The sequence below is a fragment of the Giraffa tippelskirchi genome, chromosome 4 (assembly GCF_054371585.1).
Source record: "Giraffa tippelskirchi isolate mGirTip1 chromosome 4, T2T-mGirTip1v1.2.pri, whole genome shotgun sequence".
In the NCBI taxonomy this organism is placed as follows: domain Eukaryota; kingdom Metazoa; phylum Chordata; class Mammalia; order Artiodactyla; family Giraffidae; genus Giraffa; species Giraffa tippelskirchi.
In genome coordinates this window covers 13,226,890-13,235,646 of record NC_137278.1, presented here as the reverse complement: position 1 = coordinate 13,235,646, position 8,757 = coordinate 13,226,890, and the positions used below count along the sequence as shown (strand labels likewise).

The 8,757-nt window shown below is 45.1% G+C and overlaps 1 pseudogene; it reads right to left on the bottom strand.

The window, feature by feature from the left end:
* Positions 1–2,077: 2,077 nt before the first annotated feature.
* Positions 2,078–3,028, bottom strand: LOC145545583 (olfactory receptor 1L3-like; annotated as a pseudogene).
* Positions 3,029–8,757: the final 5,729 nt, after the last annotated feature.

Genomic DNA, 8,757 nt, shown 5'->3' with positions numbered 1-8,757 from the left:
GGCCTCAGAGAATCAGGAGCTGACACTTGTGTTTTTGCTGCCAGACTCTGATGTGGCCAGAAGCTTTTGCAGACATCCTAATCTTCCCAGAAGGAAGAAAACACTGCTGTACCCTGCTCCATTTTGTTAGGCATGGGCACAGAGTCTTCCCCAGGTGGCCAGAGTACAGTAAGTTCAGTTCAGTTCAATTCAGTTCAGTTCAGCTGCTCAGTCATGTCTGACTCTTTGCGACCCCATGAACCACAACACGTCAGGCCTCCCTGTCCATCACCAACTCCCAGAGTCCACCCAAACCCATGTCCATTGAGTCGGTGATGCCATCCAATCGTCTCATCCTCTGTCGTCCCCTTCTCCTCCTGCCCTCAATCTTTCCCAGCACCAGGGTCTTTTCAAATAAGTCAGCTCTTTGCATTAGGTGGCCAAAGTATTAGAATTTCATCTTCAACATCAGTCCTTCCAATGAACACCCAGGACTGATCTCCTTTAGGAAGGACTGGTTGGATCTCTTTGCAGTCCAAGGGACTCTCATGAGTCTTCTCCAACACCACAGTTCAAAAGCATCAATTCTTCAATGCTCAGCTTTCTTTATAGTCCAACTCTCACATCCATACATGACTACTGGAAAAACCATAGCCTTGACTAGACGGACCTTTGTTGACAAAGTAATGTCTCTGCTTTTTATTATGCTGTCCAGGTTGGTCATAATTTTCCTTCCAAGGAGCAAGTGTCTTTTAATTTCATAAGGCTATATCTGTTGACAAACTTAGACTGCATATTAAAAAGCAGACATCACTTTTTCTGACAAAGCTCCATCTAGTCAGAGCTGTGATTTTTCCAGTAGCCAGGCACGGGTATGAGAGCTGGACCTTAAAGAAGGCTGAGCACCAAAGGATTGATGCTTTCAAAATGTGGTGCAGGAGAAGACTCTTGAGAGTCCCTTGGACTACAAGGAGATATAACTAGTCAATTCTAAAGGAAATCAGTCCTGAATACTCATTGGAAGAACTGATGCTGAAGCTGAAGCTCCAAAACTTTGGCCACCTGATGGGAAGAGCTGACTCATTGGAAAAGACCCTGATGCTGGGAAGGATTAAAGGCAGGAGGAGAAGGGGATGACAGAGGATGAGATGGTTGGATGGCATCACTGACTCAAAGATTATGAGTTTGAGCCAAGTCTGGGAGATAGAGGACAGGGAAGCCTGGCGTGCTGCAGTCCATGGGGTTGCAAAGAGTCGGACACTATTGAGAGACTGAGCAATAACAAATGCGTATTGATAATATTTTATTGAAGAATTACACCATAGAAAGGAGAAGTACACCATAGAAACTACTTTGAAGTACAGCTGCTGCTACTAAGTTACTTTAGTTGTGTCCGACTCTGTGCGACCCCATAGACGGCAGCCCACCGGGCTCTGCCATCCCTGGGATTTTCCAGGCAAGAGTACTGGAGTGGGTTGCCATTGCCTTCTCCATGAAGTACAGCAACAGGCCCTAACTTCTCCTAAGAAATCATCAAGCCAGCTGCTAGCCTGTCTCCAAGTGGACAAAGACATTTCCTGTCCCTAGATGTGGAGGTCTTCTCAACGCCTACTACACTCAGAGCTCAAGTGCTTCTCAAGAGCCCTGAAATGAGAAGGTTTTCCCCGTACCTGTTTCTAGGTTCCACATCCTCATGTAATCAGCCTTTCTGTGCCCTTGACTGATTGAATAAGGAGATATTTGGTCAAGAGAAATTAATGCAGGATATTCATTTTCAGCTGCACTTGAAAGAAGTGAATGACAAAAGAGAATGGGAGGGGGAGATGAGGACTGGCTATGAAGACTGGCCAACTGGGGGGCCCCAATAAGGTGGCTTTGATTGGTGGATATATATATATATATGAATATATTGTATACTTATATAATTATAGTGTAAATAAGACTGTAGATTCTAGTCTTGGCAGTCATCTACACCACTTCTAATGGACTTGGCTTAGGTATGCTAACCTTCAGTAGCTCTATGCACACACCAGGAATCATCAGAAGTGAGGGGCGTCAGGAGAAGACTCACCACTGAGCATGCCCACAAGAGTGCTGCCTAGGACATCCTCCTGCTCATCAGCTTCCTCAGGCCCCTCTTCATATCTTTGTTCCTCAGGCTGTAGATAAAAGGGTTCAGCATGGAGGACAGAACTGTGTAGATGACTGTTGCCACTTGGTCCTTGATGGTGTAGGTGGACATGGGTTGGAAATAAACATAAATAATGCTTCCATACAAGAGGGTCACCATGGTGACATGGGAACCACAGGTAGAGAAAGCTCTATGTTTCCTGGCAGCTGAAGGGATCTTAAGAACAGCAATGAGGATTCATAGGTAAGAGATGATAACACATATGAAAGGGCTCACCGGAGTTATCAGTCCTTCGGTATTAATTACAATTTCATTGACAAGTGTGGAGGAACAGGACTGTTTCAGTAGAGGGTTGATGTCGCAGAGGAAGTGGTGGATGACACTGGAGTCACAAAAGAGAAGATGATTTATCAGGAGGACCAGTAAGAGGGAATGGAGGTGAGAGATGGAGCAGGAGAAGGCCACCAGCAGGACACAACAGCGGTGGCTCATGGTGGTGACATAGTGGAAGAGGTCACAGATGGCCACATAGCGGTCAATGGCCATGGCTGCCAGGAGGTAACTTTCTGTGTTGGCAAAAGCCAAGAAGAAATACATCTGGGTCATACACTCAACATAGGAGATGGACTTCTTCTTTGACAGAAAGTTCACCAGCATCTTGGGGACTATGGTGGTTGTGTAGCAAACATCAATAAAGGATAAAATGCTAAGGAAAAAATACATGGATGTCTGGAGCTGAGGGTCAGAGTGGATGGCCAGGATGATAAGCACATTTCCCACTATGGTGACTATGTACATGATGAAGAACAGGGCAAAGAGTGGCTTCTGGTCCTCGGTCCGGGAGGAGAGTTCCAGGAGGATGAACTCGGAGACACTGATGGTTTGGTTAACTCTCTCCACGGTCCTGCATAGGCCAATACATTTATTCAAATATATAGTAAAAAAAAATATTTTAATTCAACAAATTTCAATTTATTCCTCGCTTTCCTAGGATTCCTATAAAAAGTCCATGATTTTGTCATCCTTTCCACAGTTCACAAAAGTAAGTTGAACAATAAAATTGAACCATGTGTCAAGTGCAAGGACATCAGACAGTGAATTTCCTTTCAGAAAGAATCCCAGATAGACTTCAGCAATGCACAATTCTTATTTCCCCACAAATATTTATTAGATTTGCTGAAGTTCATCTCTCTACCATCCTTGCAAGCAAAACAAAACAAATAAACAAAAAACCAAACAGTGAATCAGGTAAATAAGATAACTGCTGACATAGGCACACAGTGTTGATAGTCACTCTTTCAGAGCCAATATTTTAATTCAAACCTGGTTTGAGGGGGAAAAAAAAAAGCTGTATTATAGAGTTGGCCAAAATTTCATTTGGGGTTTTCCATAAGATGGTATGGAAAAACCCGAATGAACTTTTTGGTCAGCCCAAAATTTGAACCTATGCATTAAAACATTCATAAACATCGAGGATTTATCCTCTCACAATTATTCAGTATCACTGTTTTAAACACTCACTAGAAACCCAACACTGAGATTAAAAAGATGAGTGATTCTCAGTTCCTATTCTTAAGGTGGTTATAGTCTGGCAGGAAAGACAAACTTTTAAACAAATAACTGCCACAAAATTCTACAGGTATGGTGATAGACATACTGAAAAGCAGCAAGCATCATGTGGTGTCTTTGAGAAGAGCATGCATTTTGAAATCAGCTCCTTCACTTTCTGGCTGTGTGGCTTTGGGCTGATTACCTAACATCTCTGTTTCCTGGTGTCCTTCTCTGTAATCTAGGATAGTAAATACCTCCCTTCTCGGCTTCCTCTTCTCCTGCTCCACCATCATCTTCACGTCTTCCTTTACTTCCTGCCCAAATCCTCTCCTTTGTCAGGTGTACCTGGATGCTCTTGAAAACAGTTATCCTGTACTTCTTTGCAAAACTTCATAGCTTTCATATTTGTCATTGTTTGACCATGCTTCACCCAAGTTTATGAGACTTGGTAGGAGAAATATTTGTGCTTTGTATAATTTGAAAATGAGTGCACAATTAAGAGAAACAATAGTCATGCTTAAGACCTATTAAGCCTTCCTATGTATTAGGCAGTGAGCTAAATGCTTTATGTATATTACAGATAACAACTCTCTAATCTGGTTCTCAGCAACAGTTCCTTTCAGCAGATGAGAACATTGAGGTTAGATGTTGAGCGCTTTCCTCAAGATCACGCAACCCAGAAGGGCCAGAGCCTAGATCTCAAACAGGATAGTCTTAAGCACAAAATGCTTTCATAAAGCTTCAAAAGTTTATGCTAGAAACAAATGTGCAGGGGTGTTGTTTTTCACTGTGGAATTTTCCACCGTAACATCTTTATTCCAGTGACGACAGGCTTGCAAAATCAGTGTTGCGTGCAGTCTCTTACTGTAACTGCTAGAGACAGGACCTCTCCCAAGCCTTGTGTGGACTGGGAGCTGTGGTGCTGTGGAGCTGTGCCAGGAGACGTGGGTTCAGATCTGGGCTGCACCGTGTACTCACAATGTGTCTCTGGCAAAATCCCTTCATCACTCAGAGTTTCACTTTCTTAATCCTCAAGATAAAACCTGCTCTCAAGAGAAAAATGAGGAACATGGGTGTGAAAACCACAAACACGGTATATGTCAGCAGGATGACTGGGAAATGTCTGATAAAGAAGAAAGTAGCATCCGGGGAAGGCGAGGTGGAGCTAGATGGAATGCAGACACAGGAAAGGAGTTTGGCTATGAGAACAGACCAGGCTGAGTCTAGAAGCATGGTGGGTGGATGTTACTGGAGTCAGTGATTTTCCTATTTTATTCCATTCCGTGTAGTACCCATCAGCGTGGGCTTTGTTTCTTTAAGGATCTCTGTGGTTTCGCCTGCCAGGTATCTCTCGAATCTTGCAACTCTTCCTCTCCCTGGTCAGCACTCTGTTGAAAGCCATCATTTCCCATTCAGATTGTTGCAGCCTCATCTAAATGATGTATTTGGTTCCCCTGTCCTCTCTTGACAGCCCCTCCCCCATCATTCTCTGTCCTGCAGCCACTGCTGCTGCTGCTGCTGCTGCTGCTAAGTCGCTTTAGTCGTGTCCGACTCTGTGAGACCCCATAGACGGCAGCCCACCAGGCTCCCCCGTCCCTGGGATTCTCCAGGCAAGAACACTGGAGTGGGTTGCCATTTCCTTCTCCAATGCATGAAAGTGAAAAGTGAAAGTGAAGTCGCTCAGTCGTGTCTGACTCTTCGCGACCCCATGGACTGCAGCCTACCAGGCTCCTCTGTCCATGGGATTTTCCAGGCAAGAGTACTGGAGTGGGGTGCCATTGCCTTCTCCGCCTGCAGCCACAGTGATCTTTTAACAATCAATGTGATCACCTAACTTTTGAGGTTCAAGTCTGTTTGTTTCCTAGGGCTACTGTAAGGAGGTGTCACATTGGAGAGATGTGGTTGGAAAACTCTCCCCAGGGGGTGAGTGGAGCTCTGGCATCACCCTTCCCCCAGAATCCTTGGAGAATGGGCCTCCAGGAAGTCCCTCCTTGTATCTTATCTGGGTCTCCCCTACACAGCTTCAGTGATTGTCCAACAGAAAGGGCAGAGACTCCTTGGAGCTTGCTTGGTACTCATTCAGGGCTCAGCAAGGGACACAAAGTCTCAGGGAGAGGTGGCGACTTGGCCAAGACCATGGAATAGAGTCAGGCCTCCTGCAGACCTAGGGCACCCGGCACCTGGCAGCAGCTCCTTCCCGAGTTTTACACAGAAAATGCCAGGTCCCTCCTGCAAACATGCTTCCTTCTCTGGGCTCAGAGCCAATGTGACAGGAAACTCTGACTCTTCATGCATCTGATTATAGGGGGTCAAGAGTGTAGCAATGGGCATGAGGAGCTGAAGAAGTCACCTCAGATTGCTGGGATCAGAGGGCATGACCTTCTGGTTTAGGTCTCCTCCTGTCACAGAATCATGCAAATAGTGTTGCTTAAGCCCTGACTTAAAACAATCAAAACGCATTTTCTCATGGTTCGGAGGCTAGAAGTACAAAGTCAAGCTTGTGGCAGGATTGGTTCCTTCTAGAGTTGCTTAGGGAGGGTCTGCTCCAGGCCTCTTGCCCAGCTTCTGATGGACACGGGCAATCCTTGATATTCCTTGACTTGGAGATGCCTCACTTCAGTCTCTGCCTCTGTCTTCACACGGCCGTCTTTGCTCCGTTTCTTTACACGGCCTTCTCCTCTCTAGCTCTGTGTCCAGAATTCCTTCTAAGAAAGATACCAGCCTCTAGGGCCCACCTGACTCCACTGTAATCTCATCTTAACTTGATTATATGTACAAAGACCTTACTGTCAAGTTAGGTCTCGTTCTGTTTCTGTACCAAATCCTATCTGAAAACAGTGTACTTAAGAATCTTCACGGCTTCTGTTAGAGACATAATTGACATAATTCCTTTTTAGGAATGAAGGAAAATACTCCCATTTTTGAACCATCCTTTTATGTCAATTCTACACAATTGCCTGTTACTTTATACATATTTTAAAAGATATAGTTTTGTAAATATTTAATATTCCGCTAATTTGATTTTGAATTGTAAATGTCAAGTATCCTCCTATTATACTTTGTTAAAAAGGAAACAGCATACATTTTTAGAATATTTTTATGAATAAATTTAAGGCACTGAAAATAAAAAAATTAGGTCACTCTCTGGAGTTTCGGTGAATATGAATCTGGTGGTGGTGGGGCACGACTCAAGCCCCTCTTCATTTAATATGAACTGAGTTCCTATTCCCCTCCAGTCTCATCGCATTCCTGTTTCCCCAGGGACTTCCTCCTGTTCTTCAAACACATTCCTATCTGGACGGTCCTTGCCCCTTGCCCCGCCTGCTTTTCCTCTCTATTGTCCTTTGGGTATCAACTCAGCCAGTACTTTTTCTGAGTCAAGTCACCCTGTTTTATGCTCTCATGGAACTCCTTTCCCTTCCTTTACGGCACATGTCACAGTCTGTAATTACTCATTTATTTATGCGAGTGGTGTTTGTCTTGACCAAACACAGGAATCCAGTTTCCTTTTCCTCACCATTCTATCCCCAGAGTTTAGCACAGTGTTAGTGGAGCAAACGAAGCCACAGCCGGCATTGAGGCTGGGGCACCACAAGAAAAAAGTCAGAGTTGGGTGTTACGATGAAGGAGGTGATGATGCCTTGTGTCCTCAAGTGGCTTGTCTGTGTAGAACTCGTGTCTGTGATCCCTGATGGGCTGGTGGACTAGACTTGGCTCTGGCAACGTGTTTACCTGAGCTACAAAGCCAGCCCAGACACTGCTCTTGATTCTGCATTTTCTCTCATTTCCCACATCCCACTGACGGTCACATCCTAGAGCTGTTGCCTGTCCATCTCTCTCGATCTCTGCCAGCACTGCTCAAATGGAGACCTTTATCATCTCCAGCCTCCAAAATAGCCTCCTTGCAGCCATACTTGTCTTTCAATTTCCCCTCAGCACTGTAGGCAGGTCAGTTTTTCTAAAGTGCAAATTTGAATAGCTCGCTATATTAGTTTGCTGGGGCTGTTGAAATGAAGTACCATGCATTGAGTGGAAATGTACTGTCTCAAGGTTGTCGGGACTAAAAGTACACAAAGTGTCAGCAGGGTTGGTTCCTTCTGAGGGCTGTGAGGAAGTGTCTGTTCCACGCCTCTGTACTTGACTTGCAGATGGGGTCTTCTCCCTGTGTCTCTTCCCATCCTCTTCCATTTTGCATGTGTGTTTCTGTGTCCAAATTTCCCCTTTTAATGAGGATGCCAGTCATGTTGGGTTAGGATCCACCCTGATAACCTCATTTTAACTTGATTACCTCTGAAAAGACCCTACCTCCGGGAGACTTCCCTGGCGGTCCAGTGGTTAAGAATCTGCCTTCCAAGGCAGGGGATGTGAGTTTGATCCCTGATCGGAGAATCAAGATTCCACGTGCCACCAACTACAGAGCCCATGTGCTCTGGAGCCCTGAAGCCACCACTGGAGAAAAGTCCATTCACTCACAAAGATCCCATGTGCTGCAATTAAGACCAGATGCAGCCAAAAATAAATAAATATAAAAAAATAATTTCAGAATCTTAAAGATCCTGTTTATGAATAAGGTCACAATATGAGGTTCTGGGGATTAGGGCTCCAATATATCTTTTTTTGGGGGGAGGTACACAATTCAACCCACAACTGTCACTTTTCTACTGCGGAAGCATCCTTGTTGCTAAGTTGCTTCAGTCGTGTCCAACTCTTTGCGACTCTATGAACTGTAGCCCACCAGGCTCCTCTCTCTGTCCATAGGATTCTCCAGGGAGGAATAGTGGGGTGGGCTGCCATTTCCTTCTTCAGGGGATCTTCCCAACTCAGGGATCGAACCGGCATCTGTTATGTCTCCTGCATTGGCATTGACAGGCAGGTTCTTTACCACTAGAGCTAACTGGGAAGCCCCCAGCCTCCCTGTTACCCACAGACTAAAGGCCAGCTCCTTCCTGAGCTTACAGTGCCTCCTATGACGTGTCTCCTGCTGGGCTCTGCATCTCATCTCTTGCCTCCCTCTCTATTCTCTTTCATGCCAGGATTTCTTGCTTCTTCTTGCCTTGGGGACTTACTGTTCCATCTGTTTGAAATGTTCTCCCCGC